Genomic DNA, 20,475 nt, shown 5'->3' on the forward strand with positions numbered 1-20,475 from the left:
TGGCCCAGGCTGGTGGCTCTGTGCGGTGTCGGGGCAGTGCGGCTAGGGCTGACCTCCTTCCTGCCGGGGACCGGCCAGCCCCGCTTGCCCTCTCTTTCTCCCTCCCTCCCCGGTCCCCGGGTGGCGCCCCGCCTCCGGCCGGCCTGGCCGCCCAGTCTCCGCCCCGCCCCCTCCCCCCGGGCTGCAACAGGTGCCTCTCGGAGCAGGAAGCGCGCGCGCAGCCGCTCAGCTCCCGGGCGCCTCCGGACCCGCTGCGCCAAGCGCGCCAGCCTGACCCGGCGTGCGTCCCCACGAGGAAAGTGACCCCCCGCGCGACGCTTCGCCACCCCTGGCCAGGAGAACGCCGAGCCCTCGCTCGCCCTCCAGTCCCACAGTTCGCGCGCCATGGACGCCCTAGAGCCTCAGCCCGACCCCGACGGCAGGGACGCCCCAGGCCACGAGTCCGGGGGCAGCCCCCAGGACGAGTTGGACTTCTCCATCCTCTTCGACTATGACTATGACTATTTGAATCCCATCGAAGGTCGGTGGGGGCTCCCCGCGGCCCCCGGCCTGGCCCTGAGCCCGGGCAGGGACTTGGTGCTGGGGAGTGGGCGCAAGGTCCCCCTCTGCTCCAGACGCCACTCTTTCTTGGGGGGGCTCTCGGGTGGGGGAGGTTCCCCTCACCACCCAGGTGAGAGGAGGATGAGGGTCAGTAATAACTGCTTCCACCCCTAGGGGGCGGTAGGCTCACTCATGCCCCATGGGGGGCGTCGGTTTCCAGTTACTTGCGACTCGTCTGAGAGTTGTTGTTAATGGAGCAAAAGGGTGCAAACCCGAGGCTGGGGGAGGAGGCTCAGTTGGCCTCTTGACTGATACTGGGTGGTCAGCGGCAATGATTTATTTGCATTAGGAGGGAGGAGATGCGGAGTTCGTGGACAGGGGGCTGTGCAAAAAGAGTTGCAATTGAGCTTAATTTTCTGGCACGTGGGACTAGGCCTCCTCCCTCTAGGGTGTAGAGCGAGCAGGCTGCGCGGCACCATCGCATGGGACGCGTGTTTGTTGGTGACTTTTTTGTTGAAACTAAGGAAGAGGTTGTCTGTGTCTAATGCTGGGGGTGGTTTGGCTGCTGCTAGGAGGCCGGCCCATTTCCTCCCTGGCTTCTGCGGCTGCTGTGTTTGCGAATCACCCCAAGTGAATCCGGCTGAGTTTTCAGAAATGATTAAATGGGCCTGGACCCCAGAGTCCTATGGATGATAGTGTGTGTTGTGGAGGTGAAAGGAGAACTGGCCTGGTGTTTGCCCGGAGAGACAAGCTATTCCTGCCTTAAACGGTCTGCCATGCTGTCTGTCCAATGGCCTGCTGGCTCAGGGGACTTCCCCAGGCTAGGCCCTAGCTTATCTGTCACTTCGGTGTTTAATAGGAGCCTTCTAGAGGGGGGAGGAGTGAGGAGGTGGCACACACAACATCTCTGTATTTTTCTGGTTAGCTGTTTGTCCTGGAAAAAAAAATTACAAAAAAAAAAAAAAACCCCAAAAAAACAAAAACCACCCCGACTAGGTTTCCTGATTTTAACTGCTCAGCTTAGCCTGTGTTTGCTTAAACATCAGGCTGCCAAATGGTAACTTCCAGATGTGGAGATGGCTGGCATCTAGGGAGAGTAAGGGGCTGTGCTGACTGGTTTGTGTAGGAACCTGTTCAGAGACGAGGTGGCTTACTGATTCCCAGATGGGCAGAATCCTTTTGTGCATTTTCCTTTTGTCACATTACTGTCTATCCTGGCCACCTCAGGTGAGGGGTTTACTTTGACTTGAGGAGAGGACTTGCCTTCACTTGGATACCAGGAGATGGCAATTAGTTATAATTTTGTGTTTTGGCTGGAGATGGAAGTAATTAGGCTGCAAAGGAGCGAGATCTTCTAGAGTTGCAATCTGGAGGCCATCCTGCCCTTTGAAAAGATACAATTAACAATCTGCAAACGATCCATGCATGGATCAGTGGTCTTTGTGTGTGTTAAGATTAAAGTCATGTTTTGCAGGGAATCAATACTTACACACCCCTCCCAGATTCCCAATCAACTAACATTTTTTTTTTTTTTTTTTTGGTAGGAGATTTCCGGGGAAATAATTCCTGAGCCAAATCTGATGGGAGGTGCTTTTTATAGTTTTTCTTGGCAAGTGGTGTGTGGTGGCTGCCAGATGGGTGTCTAAATGACCTTTTTTTTTTTCCCCTTTTTAATCAACTTTTATTTTTTAGCACAGTTTCAGATTTATAGCAAAGTTGCGAAGATAGTATAGAGTTTCCATAGACCCCACATTCAATGACCTCTGTTATTAACATCTTGTGTTAGTACAGTGCTTTTCGTTCCAGTTACTAATCTGATATTAACACATTATTATGAACGAAAGGTCATAATTGATTGTAGTTTCTTTAGTTTTGACCACATGTCCTTTTTTCGGGTCCACCATTCCAGCTGTGGGGCCACCACACATTTAGCACTTTAAGCTCCTCTTTAAGCCGTCACAGTTTTCTGAGACTTTTCTCATTTTTGATGACTTTGAGAGTTTTGAGGCATACAGGTTGGGTGCACTGTAGATTGTCACTCCATGAGGGGGGGTTTCTCTCTTGTATTTTTTGTGATTTGACTGATGTTATGGAAATTTTGGAGGGTGCCAGTTTCATAAGGAACACAGGTGGCTCAGCTGTTAACCACAAGGTTGTCGGTTCAAATCCAGCAGCCACTCTGTGGGAGAAAGCTGTAACAGTCTGCTTCTGTAAAAGATTGACAGCCTTGGAAACCTTAGAGGGCGGTTCTACTCTGTCCTCCAGGTTGCTATGAATTGGAATTGACTCGGTGGCAATGGGCTTGTTTTTTTTTTTTTTTTTTGGTTTAGCCATACTCCTCCTTGTATCAGGAAATGTTACCAATTTGCACCGGTCACTGTTGATGTTGACTTTGACCACCTGGCTGGGGTAGTGTGTGTCAGATTTTTTCACTATGCTCTCCCCAACCCACTCCCATACTCTGGTCTTTGGAAGGAAGTCCCTATGCACATCTGTACTTAAGGAGTGAGGAATCTGTTTGTAGAAAATGAGTCTTGGCCAGGAAGTAGACAGCACAGCAGTCAGCCTACAGGAAGAGAAAGACCATCTTGGGCTTTGAGAAGGGAGGGAGAGGTGCTCCAGATGTGGACCCAACTCTGGCTTCTCCAGATGTCGGTAGCTGCCACCTCTCTGCTGCTGTACGAATAACTCCCCAAGGTCCAAGACCACCCCTTATCTTAGTATTGGGTTGTGTGGCAGATGTCATACATTGGTGATACACATGGGTTATGTTACCCATCACGCTGGACCTGAGCCAGGCAGAAATCAAGGAATGAAAATGACTGTTGCTAGGAAGGGCTTTTTGTAAGAAATTGGGGAAGGTACTTAGGGAATGACTTGGAAGCCAGGATACTCATTTTATGGTCTTTTTAATTAATCTATTTTTTAAAGCTTCAACTATCATATTTTGTTTCATTGTAATGATTACAATCCCCTCCATGCATCATCATTTAATAGTATTTGCTTCTATTCCCTCTTTTTTGGTGTACACAAAAACACTCAGGAATATATAATAATTTATACAACCAAAGGGTACATTCTGCAAGCCCTGCCTCCTGGCACACAGCCTTTCTCTTTCCGTGAGTCTAGAGTCCTCAGCTGCTCCCTCTCTCCATGTCCTTATATCTGTCTCCATCTCTAGTGTCACTGTTTCTCTGGATAGGGTCCCACATATGCCTCAGGTGCTCTTCTCTCTTGATGGTTCTAGGTTCCTCTGTACCTGGGGTGTTAGATTAATTACTCCCCCCTTTATGTTGCAAATTTTGTACCTTGACAGTTGTGACAATTGAATTCCTTATGATAACAATTACTGTTGAATCAAAAGAATCATATTTTATTATGCTTCTGCATGTAGCAGACATTTATGGACTCATGTAATATGCCTACAACTCTAGGAGGTAGGCAGATCATTACCACCATTTCAGAGAGGAGGAAACTATGGCACAGAAATAATTTCTCCAAAACAGCAGCTGATCAGTGGCAGGTCAGCTCCCAAGTCTGCGTTATGAACTATTATATGAAACCCCATGATTTTGTCATTTGATGAGCCATGCATGTTAAAGAAGTTACTGTATGTCTGGCACCGTGGGGCAAGGCTGAGAGTTAACATATTTACCTTAGGCAAGGGGTCTTGGGGTAGTGCTGTAGGTTATTGCGCTGGACTGTAAGGTCAGTTTGAACCGCAAGATTGGTGGTTCAAGCTCACTTGTCACTCCTCGAAAACCCTATATAGGGTTGCAGTGGGTCAACGGCACTTCACAACCACCACCACCTTAGGCAAATCATTTTACCTCTTCAGACCTCTGTATGCTCCTCTGTCAAATGGCTGAAATAATGGTACTGACCCCGTCGGGTGGTTATTTGTTCTCAGTGAATTAACCCATGTGTTGTGGCTATTTTTGGTAAGTGCCATCAAGTTGGGATCTGACTCATAGCGACCCTGTACAGGGTTTCCAATGAGCAGCTGGTGAGTTGGAACTGCCGGCCTTAATGGCCCAAACCGACATTGCAGTTCACCGCTTTAACTGCCAGTGCCGCACCAGAAATCATAACTAGTCCTTTACTTAACCCTTACTAAGGAGTCCTGGTATGGCGCTGTGGGTTAATGTGCCAGACTGCAAAGTCATTTGAATCGCAAGGTTGGTGGTTCAAGCTCACCAGACACTCCTTGGAAACCTTATACAGGGTTGTTATGGGTCGGAATCAACTCGACAGCACTTAACAACAACAGTGACAGCAAGGAACTCTGGTAGCGTAGTGGTTACGAGTCAGGCTGCTAACCTCAAGGTCAGCAGTTCGAAACTACCAGTGGTTCCGTGGGAGAAAGAAGAGGCTTTCTGCTTGTATAAAGATTTATAGCCTCGGAAACCCTATGCAGGGTTGCTGAGTCAGAACTGACTCCGTGGCACATAACCATCACCAGTAATCTAAAAAACCTCAAACCCATGACCATTGAATTGCTTCCAACTCATAGCAACCCCATTGGGTTTCCAAGGCTATCATCTTTATGGGAGTGCACTGCCATATTGTCCTCCTAGGGAACAGCTGGTGGGTTCAGAACAAATAACTGCTGATCTTTTGGTTGGCAGCCAAGTAAGTGCTTAACCAGTACACCAGTAAGGCTCCTGGCTTCAATTATGGTGGCGGTGGTGGTATGCCATCGAGTAGGTTCCCACTCATAGTTAACACCTGGCATAGGGTTTCTGTGGCTGTAAATCTTTCCGGGAGCAGAAAGCCTCATTTTTCTCTCATGGAGAGACTGGTGGATTAGAACTGTTAACCTTGCGGTTAGCAATCTAACACGTAATCCACTACGCCACTAGGATTCCTTTGCTTTGGTTAATTTATTGTTGTTAAGTGCTGTCAAGTTGGTTCTGACTCATAGCAACCCTGTGTAGGGTTTCTGAGGAGCAGTTGCTGAGTGTGAACCACCATTGCTTGGTTAGTGTTGTTAAGAGCCCTTGAGTCGATTCCGACCCATAGCAACCCTGTGTAGGATTTCTGAGGAGCAGCTGGTGAGCTTGAACCGCCGACCTTGCAGTTCAAACGGCTTTGCAGTCTGGTGCATTAACCCACAGCACCACACCCCAGGACATGCTGAAATGTCAGGCAGTATTCATTTACGTACCCACTCTTTATGGAGTACCTGTTATGTCAGGTCCTAGGGGTTACCGTAGGGAATAAGACCCTGTTCCTAGTCTCACTGAATGAGTGACTCTAATTGTTTTCTCTCATCTGATGGCATTGATTGATATCAATAGTGGAATATTACAAACAGTGCAGACGGTGGGCCGCCTTGCCTTAGCCAAATAGAAATGCTGCTAATGTTGGCTTAGCTGTAAGACTCAGGTGTATGTATTTGACGTTTAAGGACGTACCCATCTATGGCTATTTTCTTGAGAGTTTTTATTAGAAACGGGAGTTGAATTCTGTAAAAGGCTTTTTTAGCACCTATGGAAAAATGATTTTGTTTTCCTTGTTGCTGTGTGCCATCAAGTCTGTTCTGACTCATAGCATCCCTGCCTAGGGTTCCCGAGGCTATAATTCTTTACAGGAACAGAAAGCCTCATCTTTCTCCTGTTTAGACCTACTAGAATGTTGACTTGGTAGTGGTGGTGGTGATGTGCCGTGGAGTCGGTTCTGACTTATAGTGATCCTGTACAGGGTTTCCGAGGCTGTAACTCTTTACAGGAGCAGAAAGCCTCATCTTTCTCCTGCGGAGTAGCTGATAGTTTCGAAATGCTGACCTTACGGTTTGCAGCCTGATTCGTAACCACTATGATTCGTAACCACTACGCTACCAGAGCCCCTTATGTTGACTTACATGACTAGATTTCCTAATATTGGAATATTAGGATTCCTGGTATAATGCCTCACTTGACAACTGTTTCTTAATGTGGTGTTAGCATTTATTGTGTTAGATCATATTTAATTTTTTAGCAGTATTCATGAGTGCCTTCTTAGGTGCTATTAGGTTTTAGGGTTCTTTTATTTTCTGTTTGTGGACTCTCTAGTTTCTAAAGGTTGGCAGAATTCTTATGTGAAGCCATCTGGACCTGGTGCTTTTTTTGTGGGATTGTACCTTAATAACTTGGCTGTTTGAACCCTTTATAGGTGCTCCTTGGACTCCTTATTACAGGGTCGCTATGAGTTGGGTCAGAACCACAAGTCGGAACTGACTCAACAGCACTTAACAACCACCACCTTGATCACTGTCTCTATTGTGTGTGTATGAAAGTTGGTTTAACTGTTGCATTTCTTTTAAAGTCAATTTTGCTAAACTGTATCATTCTAAGAAGTGACCCATTTCCTCTCTCTAGGTTTGCTTTTTTTTTTTTAACTCACAGGTATAAAATTCTTTTTTTTTTTTTTAGTGGGAGAGATAGCTAAGTATATGGTCAGTGGGACAGGGTGAGTTACTGACCCCACTTTGGAGGGGAAAAAAAATACAGGGGCATTTCAAATAGGAGATGGTTCTGAAACTTAACGAAATAGAAGATTTCACACTTCTTGTGGTGCGTTGGGACAGGAATGGGGAACCGGGTGCGGGACACAGGCAATGCCAGGGCACCAGCAGAGGGGCCGGATCTCCTCTGTACCATGTCTGGGACTGACATGTTGGGATAGGCGCTTCCTCAGGAGGTCTGGGGTGTACCTGCCCCTCCGCTCCTGGTTAGTGAATGCACGTCTTAGCAGCGTGGCATTCCAGAAAGGAAAATGTATATTTCCTCACCACTGCTGTGGCTTTGAAGAGTTGTCTCTTTAAAACCATAATCAATGGTCAGGAAGAGTCTAGTGACTCTTAAATTGTGGGAGTCACAGTCCTCTGAGAAACTGATGAAAGCCAACACCCTCCCCCCAATGCACATACTATATACAAGCACATCTACATACATGAAGACATGTATACCCACTCTATGCACTGCCTACCTTCCTGTGTCCTCCATACCACACACACGCCACAAGTGTGTATCTTAGAGACACACACATCATACACATGCTCCCATGCCACCCCACAGTGCTCCCATTAACACATCACACATGCACGGACCTTAAATACATACACCCTGTACATACATGTCTACCCCCATGCTTACACATGCAGATTCCACACACATACACTCAACCACGTGCACACACATGCATGCGTTCTCTACACACCACAACCCCTCATACCACTTTTTGACACCATTCCTCATGTGGAATTACAGACCCCCTGTGACTCACTCCTGATGGTCTCTTGCATTTGAACTTGAGCGCACCTGTTCCAGGCCATTCACAGGGGACAATTAAAACCTCATTCTTTGAACAGACACTTAGCGCTGGTTTGGCACCAGGCCCTGTGGGATCTAGAGAAGAATTAGATGTGGTACCTGCCTTGCCATGGCCCCTTGGCCAAGGTGGGAGCCAGCCTGGGAAACAAAGAGGCACAAACATGGTCTGAGTGCTTAACTGAAAATATGGTCCTCCACTTAGCAAGCAGGTTCATAAACACACGTGACGCTCGGAACCAGTGCTGTCTGCGTGAAGCTAAGGACAGGCCTTAATGAACCGACTCTGGACAAATAGTGCCTCCAGGTGTGGCTGGAAAGGTGAATTGAAGGCTAGGATTGAGGAAGGGCCTTGCCGGGCAGACAAAGGAAATGGGGATGTAGTTGCTTCATTCATTCATTCTTACTGAATACGTGTCATTCCAGCTGCCAAATCCAAGGACCTGTGTTCTTGTGAGGAGCCCTGGGGTGGTGCCAACAGTTAAGCACTAGACTACTATCTGAAAGATGGGCTCTTCGAACCCACCCAGAGGGCCTGGGAAGACAGGCCTTGTGATCGGCTTCTGAAAGGTCACGACCTTGAAAATCTGATGGAGCAGTTACACCTGGGGCCCCGTGAGTGCGTTGGAATCAACTTGATAGCTCCTAACAACAGCCTTTGTCCTTTGGGCATTCGCTTTTGATCCCAGGTGGAAGTTCTTGTGTTCCTAACTCAGTGTTTCTCAGGCTGTCTCCACCTATTAGGTGATGAGGTGAAACATTGTAAAATATAGCTGAGGCAGCCCATGGTTCTCAACTCCCACTGTGCACCCAGACGAATGACATCAGACTCCTTGGGACCGTGCATCACCCAGCTGGTGTGTGGTTATGGCAGGACTTGAACTTGGGAATTGGGGCCCAGAGTCGGGGTCCTTAGCACTCTTACTCACACACAGTCAGAATGCACCTAGCAGGAGCAATGCGACACCACTTAGAGCCACCATCTCCAACTCTGCCCAGCGTGTCCTCTGTGTGAGCACATGAGTCGGCTTGTTAACTACTTATAGTCAATATTTATGTAGTTGTCATTTTATATCCACTAGTGTCCTAACGGTTCCTGAAGGAGCCCTGCTGGCATAGTGGGTTAAGCATTGGGCTGCTAACCCCAAGGACAGTTCAGACCCACTAGCCACTCCAGTGCAAAAGATGAAACTATATATGTGCTCCCATAAGGATTTCATTTTGGAAGCTCTACAGAGAAGTTCAAGGAGCTTTGGTAGCGTAGTGGTTACGAATTGGGCTATGAACTATCAGGTCAGCAGTTTGAAACTACCAGCTGTTCTGTAGGAGAAAGATGAGGCTTTCTGCTCCTGTAAAGATTTACAGCCTTGGAAACCCTGTACAGGGTTGCTATGAGTCGGAACCAACTCCACAGCACATAACAACAACAACAGACAAGTTCCCTTTCGTATAGGATCACTATGAATTGAATTGACTCTGTGGTAGTGGGTGCAGTTTGGGTTTTAAAAGTCCATAGAGGATACAAATGATTGGTGCTTGACCACTAACTGAAATGCTGGTGGCTTCAACCCACTCACAAGTGCCAAGGATGAATGGCCTGCCACTCTGCATCTGTAAAGATTGATTTATTTTTCTAAAAAGATCCAACTCATAAAACTACCCCATCGGGTTTCCAAAACTGTATAATGTTTACAGAAACTGACTGCTACATCTTTCTCCTGAGAAGCAGCTGGTAGGTTCGAACTACTGACCTTTTGGTTTGCAGGTAAGCGCAAACCACGTACTCTGTAAAGATGATGAACCAAGACAACCCTCTGGAGCACAGTTCTGCTCTGTAAAATGTGGGGTTCACCAGGAGCTGGAGTGGACTGGACAGCCTGTGTTTTTTTGTTTGTTGATTGGTTAGTGTAATGAGTGGATTCATTAAAAAACATTCAGTTAACATAGTATTGGGAAAGGATGAGGTTTAGATGGGAGCCCTGCCCTTCCTATATTTCTTTCTACATCCTGTGGATCTCTGTGTGCAGCTCTTGCGGTGCATTTGGCCTTGTTAGCCCAATTCTGGAGGTCTCTGACTTCACGGGTCAGAGTACCAGAAATCAGAGTCCTGGCTTGACAGTCCCGTGTGGCCATCTCCTAGCTGGCTGATCTTCACTAAGTATTTGTAGAGTAAATGCATGAAATGTTACATGATGGCAGACCCAGAGTTTTGGTTCTCTGGCCTTGTCTTCTCTCGTCTGTAAAATGGGGCAATGCAGATGGTGCCCATTTTATAGATGGGGCTGATGTGATGAAAGCAGGTGGTAGGCAGGGGACATGGGAAGGGAGGCTGGGTTGATGATGGACTCTGAAAGAGTCTCCTTGCTCTTCTGAATAATTCGTGAGGGCAGGGGCTCCTTGGAGGAGAGAGTTCGTCCTTTGTTGTGGACTTCGGTTGAGTACTGACTCTTCCAGAGCCTGGTTAGAAGATGGTCTAGGAAATGAAGCTGAGTCTGTGGCCTGGTAATTACAGAGGTACAACTGGCTGCTGGGTTTGTGTCCCAGGGCACAGGAAATAAGCTCACCCTCACGTGAATCTAGTTCCGACTATAAAACCTCTCCTCTGGCCGTGTAGGTCCTCTTCTTAGTGGTTCCCTCTTGTAGCTGGAGGCCCCCCTGTCTTGAGGATAGAGGGTCTCCCCAGATGTCTGACCCTGCTGACCGGTAGAGTCCCTTGAACCAGGACCAGGAAGGATCAGCCTGTCAAGGCAGTGTGATCGGTGCTCTGTGGCTTTCCCCCCAAAGACGGACTTCCTCCTTCTCCTTCCCCAGCACAGGAAATAGCTACCAGCTACACAGAGCTCCAGCCAAACTCACTTCCCGGGGCTGGTTTGAGTTTAAGGTTTTTGCTGATGGTTTTGGAAATGAACTCAAGGGACGAAGACTTCAACTTTGGGAAGCCTCCTGGGGGCCTCGGGAGCCCTATGCTCCTGGCCTTTTGCCAAGCAGGATGAAGGCTTCGCACCAAGAGGAACCCCCATTGACTTTGTAACTCTGAGCTTTTAGGGCTAACGTTCCCCCAAATACGCGAAAGTAGTGGTCATGATACAATTGATTTAATGTGACTGTCACCCAGTTTGAATAGTGATCAATATTAGGCCAGTTTCACTTTATCTATCTTCCCCTCGTCACAATTCTTCCTGTCTTCCTAACTACTTTAAAGTGAATCCTAGAATCCATGAGCGTCCTTCAAGAAATAGATTAGCCTACATCTCTAAAAGTGGACTCAAAACAAGCTCACAGTGCCATAATCACATCTATGAAAACAACAACAGTAGTTTACTTAATATTAAATAAGCAGTGTCTACATTTCCTGCCTATCTTATATACATCTTTTTCCAGTTACTTTGTTTGCATTTAGTTGGTAGCCATGAGGTCTCTTTTCTGTGATTAAAATCCATATTTGGTTGGTTTTTCTTGCCATTTGTGGAAGAAGAAAGGGCATGTTTCTTGGAGTGTGCTCTTCACTCTGGATTTTACAGTTGCATCCCTCTGGTGTCTTTTAGCCAGTTCTTCAATCCCTTGTATTTCCTGTAAACTGGAATTTAGATCTAAAGCCCTGTGCCTTGGATCTTTAATGATTTTTTTGTTTGTTTGTTTTTCCCCTTTTCTCTGCAAAGAAACACACCAAAGGCAAGCAGTAAGCTCCATGCAGAGCAAGGAGATTGCTTTTCCTGAGTTGGCATTTAAGACTCTCCCTGCCTTCTAATTTGAGGTTTGGGGAAAGAACGTGTTCTCAGCTGGGTCTGTTTTAGTTAATAAAATGCATTTCTCAAAGCCAGCCCTTCCCATGTGAATTTTAATCGAGCCATGCCTGGGTGAGCTTTCTGAAGGGGAGAAAGTGGCTGGCCAGGCTCAGGATTTATAAAGGCCCTTATCAAAACAGACCTGTTCCGGCATGCCTGCAAACCAGGGTGGAGGTGGGAAGAGGGGCAGGGGGCGTGTGTGTTAAATGAGGGGAAAAAACCAACAACTTTGAGTCTGAAATGCCTGCGAAAGTTATTTTAAAGACAGGAGAAAGGGGCCATTTACCTATGGAATACTAAGAAGGTGGTCTATGGGGCTGCAATCTACAATGGGTGATATCACCCCTTTTGCTGTGGAAATTGGAAGGATGTCATTAATGACCTGGGTTGGCAGGGGCTTGCCACCGGGAACATGGCACTGAAGTTATAGCTCCTGGGCACAGTATAAACAAAGAACCATCAGTCCATACAGTCTGAATTTCTAACTTCTACCCTAGCCAACTGTTATATGGGCCTCACTGTCTTCCAGGGGAAGCTTCTACTTGGATTTTAAATTGGCTGAAAGAAAATTGGAAGTTAGGTTTTCAGGCTGTGCCAGGGGGAGTGAGAATCAGGGAGTGAAGCCCTCTGATGTGGCTGGCATAAGGGTTGAGGGGCTGTTTGCTGAGTGGGCTAGAGGATGGAAAAGAAGGAAGGTGGGGGATAGTTTCCACCCCCATGTCCCCTTACTAGGCCAACCACTGTGGCAAGGATCATCTGTCGTTTATTTCTGGGTAATTCCTCTGACCCAATTGTCCCTTCTCTTTTTTGGTGACCAAGCACCTTAGCCAGTGTACCACCAGGCCTCCCGTTCATGTAGTGGAATCCTAAAAACCAGTTGTCATCAAGGGGACTCCAACTCATGCTGACCTCGTGTGTATCGGAGTAGAAACTGCTCCATAGAGTTTTCAGTAACCGATTTTTTTTCTGAAGCAGATCTCCAAGCCTGCCTTCCTTCCGAGGTACTTCTTAGTGGACCAGAGCCTACAGTCTTTTGCTTAGTAGTGTGCCACCCAGGGACTCCTACACATGATGTAGCTGAGTCTCAGACATGATCCTGGGGTACATACATCTGGCACACTCTATGATTTCATTTTTGTGAAGTTCAAGAGCAGGCAACACCAGGCTACGGTGATGGACACAGATAGTGTGTCCCTCTGAGGGAGGGCTAGTACTGGGTAGGGCCAGAAGGGAGGTTGGGGGGGGGGCAGGGACTGGAAATGTGTTCTCTCTCTCTCTCTCTCTCTTTCTCTCTCTCTCTCTTTCTCTCTCTCTCTCTCTGTGGGCACAAAAGTTAGACAAGGCATGAGATGGCTAGTTGATGTTTTTACATTTTACTACAGGTGAATTAAGGAGCTCTGGTAGCGTAGTGGTTATGAATCAGGCTGCTAATCTCATGGTCAGAGTTCAAAACTACCAGCTGTTCCATGGGAGAAAGATGAGGCTTTCTGCTCCCATAAAGATTTACAGGATCGGAAACCCTGTACAGGGTCGCTATGAGTCAGAACCGACTCCACGGAAACCTTGTACAGGGTCGCTATGAGTCAGAACCGACTCCACGGCACTTAACAACAACAACAACAGGTGAATTACTGCTGAGTTGAAAAGTAATTTATCTGTAGTAAATTACTCTGCTACTGCCCCTGAGCCTCAGTTTTCCCATCTGTAAATGGAGGTGTGGATAGTATTTGCAGCACTGTTGTAACCTGCAGAGATGGTGCACCTGGAAGTTTGTAGCAAGCTGAGTATCAACTATCCGAATGAATGAAAAATATGAAGTGCTCTGAACGTTAAAAACAAAACAAAACAAAACCCAACAAAACAGAAACCAAATTTGTTGTTGTTGAGAATATGCACAACAAAACACAGGCCAATGCAGCTATTTCTATACATGCAATTCAGAGACATCAATTTCATGTCTTCTAGTTGTACAACTCCTTTCTGAGTTTCTACTCCTATTAACAAAATCTCACTGCCCTCTGAGCTTCCTGTCTAACCTTTCAAGTTGTTAATGGACCTAATCTCTAGGGTTGTGAATATCTTGTACCTGGAAGGTCTCATGAAATGGTATTAAACTATTCAGATACTGTTCTTTCTATCCTAATTTAAGAATGCAGAAAAAGCATCTTGTCTGCCAAATGCCTGAGCTGTACCACCCCCAGCCCCCACCTAAAACCCGACTTTGAGGCATGTGGGCTGCTTGCAGATTCCATTCTATTTCTCCACCCTCCTCAAAAGCAATATTGTGCCAGTGTTGAGGGGCGTGTGGTTTTGCAAATGGCCCTACCGGCAGCCAGTCTGCAGGCTCATTGCTTGCAAATCGTCCTGTGTCCTGGGCACTGGGCCTCATGGCAGACAGCCTGGGAAGTACTAAGTCCTCCGTTGTGCCCGTCTGGAGAAGGCAGACAGCTGTCTTCGCTGGGCAAGGTCAGTGGAGAACGGCGGTCCAGGTTGCTTTTTCCAGTGGTTCCACTGTGACCAGACGGGAGGGTAAACTGCTGCCAGCCCTTTTTGGTATTTCCGGACCTAACTTATCTGGACGCAATTACTTGCCTTTGGTGCCTTGTGTCTGTTTGTCTGTCACTAATAAATGAAGGGTGTGACAGTCAGCTTCTCTGTCATCCTTAACACACACAAGTCATTGAATGGGAATCCAGCGACTGTTGTGGGTGTGTGCATAGGGCAGGGGGATAGTAAGGGTCATGGGGGGTGCTTTGGAAAATGGGCTGAGAGTTGAACTTATCTCTAGAAGGCTGTCTGCAGATTTCCAAAGAGAGGGTCTTTTTGTATCCAAGCTGCCGAGCAGATGAAAAAAATCCAGCCACCTCCCTGTTCCTTGGAGATTCTTTGCAGCCCCTACTATGCAGGGAAGCTTTGCTTTGCTTTCTTCCTTTTCACTCAGGCTATAGATCGGTGGTGCCAGCTTGTGGCATCCTTGGCTTTACCATGACAACAGACTGTAATGTCTCAAACCCAGGGCCTGGGACGCTACACCACCTTGAGGTGTGAGCTCACCTGGTGGTGGAACAGACCATCTTGGACGAGGATGGGTGACAGCTGTGTCTTGTTGCCAGGTCCCTCCCTCCCCCCCCCACAGCTGTGTCTGGCTGGTGGCTGTGCCCTTGTCTCGTCCAAGCCATTCAAACCCCATCACACCATTCAGCTCATCCTTCGCCCCCCCTCACTCTGACTCCTGCCACCCGCCCCCCTCTCCCAGGGCAAACACCTCATCTAGCTTCCTTAACTGGGTTTCTGTTTTCGTAACTCTATTCTGCTTCCCAAAATTTCTGCCCTTTGGTAGCTTGAGACAGAGAAGCTGCCCTCTTGCTGTTCCCTTTTTCACAAGAGACCTGTTGGGTTGTGGGCTGCATACTTGGTGGGGTGCTCCTGAGGGGGAGCAGCTAACCTGAGGCAAACTTCAGGGTGGGAGAGAAGGACTGACTGAGACCATTCTGTGGCCTGAATGTGATTTAAAAAATCCTTTACTTCATCCTGGGGCAAACTGAGCAAACGTGAACATTCCAGAAGAAAGAAATAGGTGTTTTCAGTTGCTAGGGCAGCCAGCCTGCTTCCTGCATAAAGTGATGCTAGCTCTGAACTCCCCAGAATAGTTGTTCCTCCAGGGGGAGTCTCACCTCCTTGTGGTGGGCTAAGGAAATGAGACCTTTCATGAAGAGCAGCGCAGCATAATGGCTAGGGAGGTGGGGGAGGCTGGCACTGAATCCCAGCTCTGCCTCTTAGAAGCTGTGTGACCTTGGGCAAGCTACTGAACCTCTCTGAGCTTGGGTTTGTCTATCTGTAAAACAGAAAATAATGTCACCTGCTTCATAGGGTTCTTGTGAGAAGAACACACAGGGTGTAATGCTTACAGTGGTTCTTGATACAGAGTAAATGGTACGGTACGGATGTGCTAGTAGCAATGAACAATTTTGAGATTGCAGGGGAATGCCGAAAGTCATCAACACTTTAGTAAGATTTAGTTGATGGGCTCCCAGGTAGACCAGGGAAAAGAGTATAAAGTGCAGCAACAGGAAATGTGGGGATTCTTTACCTACTCCTAACATTTTCTGAAAGCCAGCATGATTTGTGAGGAGACAGAGAATTCCCAAAGTGCTGACCAGTCCATTTTATTTTTATAAACATTTCTTCCCCTTTTTAAACAAAATGCTTTGGAAGAGGGGGTGGGGTTCAAGAGCTAGTATGTGTCATACTAGCAAGTTGCTATAAAATGAAGCAACATAACAGGTAGCATTTTCACTTAAAAGAGCATTTTTTCCGTAATAGTAAAAATGCAAAAGGGCTTCAAAAAGTTCATAGAACAATTCTGTTAATGATTCATTCCTTTTTTTCCATGAACTTTTTGAAGCCCCCTCATGTAACGACCCTAAACCCAAATCCACTGCCATTGAGTTGATTCTGACTCATATAGGGTCTCAGAGACTGCAATTCCTTTTTTTAAAAGTTTTATTGTGAATTGTGAATTATGTGATAGTTTACCTGGGAGAACATTAGTTTTACATTCATACTACTATATATTGTTTCATTGCCATGGTTACAGTTCCCTCCATGCATCATCAAACAACCAAGGGGTATACCCTGCAAGCCTGCCCCCCCCCCCCGGTCGGCAGCACACAACTCCTCTCCCTCTCTGGGTCTAGAGTCCCCAGCTACTCCATCTCTCCATGTCATGAGACTACAATTCTTGATGGGAGCAGAAGACTTTATCTTTCTCCCAAGGAGCCACCAGTGGGTTTGAACTGCTGGCCTTGTGGTTAGCAGTCCATTGTTTAGCCTACAGTGCCACTGGGACTCCTCTGACAGGTCCCATTTACTAAGTGCTGTTCTGTGTGTCTCGGGCTCTATGTGGTTTAGGTCAGCTAATCACCGCGGACACAAGTTGCGTCACTGACGTCATCATCCCTGCTTGTTATCCGTGAGGATACTGAGGATCCAAGACCTTGTAGCCTGGTGAGCAGTGGAGTAGCTGAGGGTCTTAAAGACTGTGCTGCCCCTTCTGGAGTATGCTGAAGTGGCCCCTCAGTAAACTTTTCCCAGCTGTAGGTGGCCAGAGGTCTCCCCCAATATTCATGGGGCCTAGGTGCTGGGTGGACAGTGGGGAATTTAACGAGGGCGGGGTAATAACAGTGAGAACTTTCAGATGTCTGCTCTGGGAGGGAGTGATGTGCTGGAGCTCCTGGCTAGCAGATGCCTCACTGCTGAATCACTTCAGGGTCCAGCATGAGTCACAGGTTAGTGTTTTGAGGCCTCTTCTTTGTGCAGCTCTGTGTGGGCTTGATAGTTGCAAACGTAGAACAGTGGTTCCCAGCTGGGGGTGATTCTGCACCCCAGGGGACATTGGGCAATGTTTGGAGACAGGTTTGGTTGTCATAGCCAGGGAGGGGTGCTGTTGGTATCTAGTGGGTGGAGGCCAAAGTTGCTGTTAAACCTCTTATGGTGCAAGGACGGAGCCGAAAACACAGGATTGTTCAGCCCGAAATGCCAGTATTGCCCAGGTTGAGAAGCATTGGCTTGTAGTTGGTGGCGTGCTCAGGTCTGCCTGGGTTCAAATTGAGGGAGCAAAGACAAGTTAATCTGTCTCTTTCTGCCTCAGTTTCCTCCTCTGAAGGGGTGCATAGATGGTACACACCTCATAGGTTATTTGGAGGATGTCACAGACATATAATATGTTCAGTAAGCATAAGTTCTCAATAAAAGTAAGCTGCTTTTGAATACTAGTAGGAATCCTGCATGACGTTGTGGGTTAATGGACTGCAAGGTTGGTTTGAACTGTAAGGTCATCAGTTCAAGCTCACCAGTCACTCCTTGGAAACCCTCTACAGCGTTTGCTATGCATTGCAAGCAACTCCACGGCACTTGACAACAGCAACATTTACAAAAGCAGACTACTGTACCTTTGATCTGTGGAGCGGCCGGTGGGTTCAAACCACCGATCTTTAGGATAGTAGTCATACACTTTAACCATTGTACTTGTTATTAAGTGCCTTTGAGTCGGTTCCGACTCATAGCGACCTTGTATAGGGTTTCTGAGGAGTGACTGGTGAGCTTGAACCGCCAACCTTGTGTTTTAAACTGACTTTGCAGTCCAGTGCATTAACCCACAATGCTATACCAGGACTCCTTGAAAACCCTATGGGGCAGTTCTTGTAGGGTCACAATGAGTGAGACTCAATTCAACAGCAAAAGGTTTGGTTTATTATTAGTAATATTATTGACATATGTTGTTAAGTGTCATCAAATGTCGGTTCCTACTCATAGTGATCCCTGTATAGGGTTTCTGAGGAGCGGCTGGTGGATCTGAATTGCTGACCTTGCAGTTAACAATCCAGTGCTTATCCTACAGCACCGCACCAGGACCCAGAGTCTAGTGTGGAGGCAGACATGGGAATTGATAACCGATAGACTTCAGTACAGGATTCTGTAGATTTTGGGAGCCTAGGGGAAAACCTGCCCAATCCTGCTTGGGGAATCTAGGAGGACCTCTTGGAAGAGGTGGCCCAAGAAACATTTGACAAATAGCAGTTTGCTAGAAGAAGTCGGCATGGGTGTACGGAAGGGAATGTGGGGCAAGGAGAAGTGGTTTCTACAAAGGCATGGAGGGTGTAGAGCAGCAACCCCTGAATCCCTGCCGCTGCTTCCTTCTCCTCACTTCAGTTCGGATTTCTTAAATTCAGGTCAGGTACCTCCCACAAGATGACTTGAGGTGATCCACTAATTAGTACATCACACTTAAAGAGGCCCATCTCCTCCTCAGTCTGAAGGAGCGAGAATCTCACTGAGACACTACTGTGTGTGCATTTAGCGCTTCTGTGATGCTAGCTGTTCATCTCTCCTCCCCTCAGACTTTAAAAAAAGTAGACTTCCTGGGTTATAGAAATGCTCTACATCTAGATTGTGGCAGTGGTTGTAAGGAAATATGTGTTGTGTATGTACTGTTAAGTAGATTCTGCTTCATGGCTACCCCATATGACAGATAAGAATACCCTCCCCCACCCCCCACCCCCCAGGGTTTTCTAGGCTGGCCTCTTTGTGGTGAAGATTGCCAGACCTTTCTTCCACAGAACTACTAGGGTTTAAAGCAAAGCTCATTGCAGTCAGTATTTGAAATCTGCATATGTAATTTAAAGGCTATTCAGAAAAGATGATGAAGGTATGTGGGAGAGGCAGTCTGCAGGCAGGCTTAGAGCCCTGGCCAGTTACAGTGTCTCGAATTTATTTAGTAACATTTATTTTTATTGTCTTTGTACCCTACCTTCTTTAATAGAGTTGACACTGATTTTCCATTCACAGTAGTGGTATAAAGCTTCCTTTAAAAGAAAGAAAGACGAGTTCTTGTGAGTAGAAATACTAAGTAAATAAGATTTACTGTGGCTATGGCAAAGATCATGCAAATAGTAAGAAAAGCAAGGCTTTTTGGAGACCCTCCTGAGAAACTTTGATGGTTCTGAGATGGTTCTGCATTTCCTAGTGCTGGGTGGGCATCGCCTTGCCTGCAAGCGTGGCAGTTATTTAAGGAGAAACAGTGAGGAACCCCAGTGACTTAAAGGAATATTTTAATGATGTGCCATGTTCTTCTCTGAAATTTGCTGCCAGCCACCCAGAGGACTGAGAATTAGGTGATTATAAATCAACTTCACATTCCCTGCTTGCTGTTAAGCTTTCAGAGGCTCTGGGAGGAAAAAAGAAAACAAAGACTCTGCTGCTTAGATGAATTCAAGCAAACATACACGCTTTAAACACTGCAGCTTTTGCAAAGTTGGGCTTTGTGTGTTGATATGCTCCCGGTGTGTAAATGATGTTTTGTTTTGTTTTCTTTTCACTGACTGTATTGCTGGGACTTTTCATATTAACCCTGAGGGTGTGTTTCTGATAAGATGTAATTTTTTTTACTTTTATTTTTTCTGATAAGGCTGGGATATTTGCTAAGACACTTTGTGTTTCGTTATGCTGATTCAGAGGGCAGTTGGTTCGTGGTTGGATGTGGATTTGATTTGATCTTTTCCTAGATTAAAACTCTGTGCTCAGTTACCTGCTAGGGAGAAGTACATAGGTGTGCATGCAAACACTTTTATATTGAACTGTGGCTTCGTAAGAACCCACGTCTGTCTGTCAACTCCAGCTGAACAAAAATGAAATGATTTCAGAGCTAGAGCAGCCTGGGAGACTCCCCCAACTTTGCACATCCTGTTATGGTTGAGAAGGCTGAGGCCTAGAGTGGGTGGATGGGGGGGCTTGTCCAGGACCACACAAATGTTTAATGGCAGAGCAGGACTACTCTGGATTTCTGGCCTTCAAAACCAGGGTTTCATTGCTATGTGTCATGCTATGACACACCCTACCACCACCTTTAAAATGAAGACAGTTCTGTTTCTTTTGGGGATAGCCTACACGCTAAGTCAAAAGAGTCTCTCTTTTCTCCCCTGTGAAAAATGAAAACGGTTGCTGTTGAGTTGATTTCAACTCACGGCAACACCATGTGTGTAGGGGTGGCAGGAACCTTCATTCTTTTGAAGGTTATATGGTACTCCATTATATGAATAAAGTAGAATATAACCCATTTGATGGATGTTAGGTTCTTTCTGGAAGGAGCTCTGGTAGCCTAGCGGTTACGAATCGGGCTGCGAACCTTAAGGCCAGCAGTTCGAAACTACCAACTGCTCTGCGGGAGAAAGATGAGGCTTTCTACTCCCGTAAAGATTTACAGCCTCAGAAACCCTGTACAGGGTCGCTATGGGTCGGAACCGACTCGACGGCACTTAACAACAACAACAACAAAGGTTCTT

The 20,475-nt window shown here is 46.8% G+C and overlaps 1 protein-coding gene across 1 annotated transcript in view; it reads left to right on the plus strand.

The window, feature by feature from the left end:
- Positions 1 to 201: 201 nt before the first annotated feature.
- Positions 202 to 20,475, plus strand: part of NFATC2 (nuclear factor of activated T-cells, cytoplasmic, calcineurin-dependent 2) — a 197,754-nt gene continuing 177,480 nt past the window's right edge. Inside the window, exon 1 of the mRNA XM_006839178.1 lies at positions 202 to 520. The gene's annotated coding sequence lies outside the window, so the exon portion shown is untranslated. The remainder of the gene's footprint in view (positions 521 to 20,475) is intronic.

Source organism: Chrysochloris asiatica, unplaced genomic scaffold (assembly GCF_000296735.1).
Source record: "Chrysochloris asiatica unplaced genomic scaffold, ChrAsi1.0 scaffold00023, whole genome shotgun sequence".
Classification (NCBI taxonomy): Eukaryota; Metazoa; Chordata; class Mammalia; order Afrosoricida; family Chrysochloridae; genus Chrysochloris; species Chrysochloris asiatica.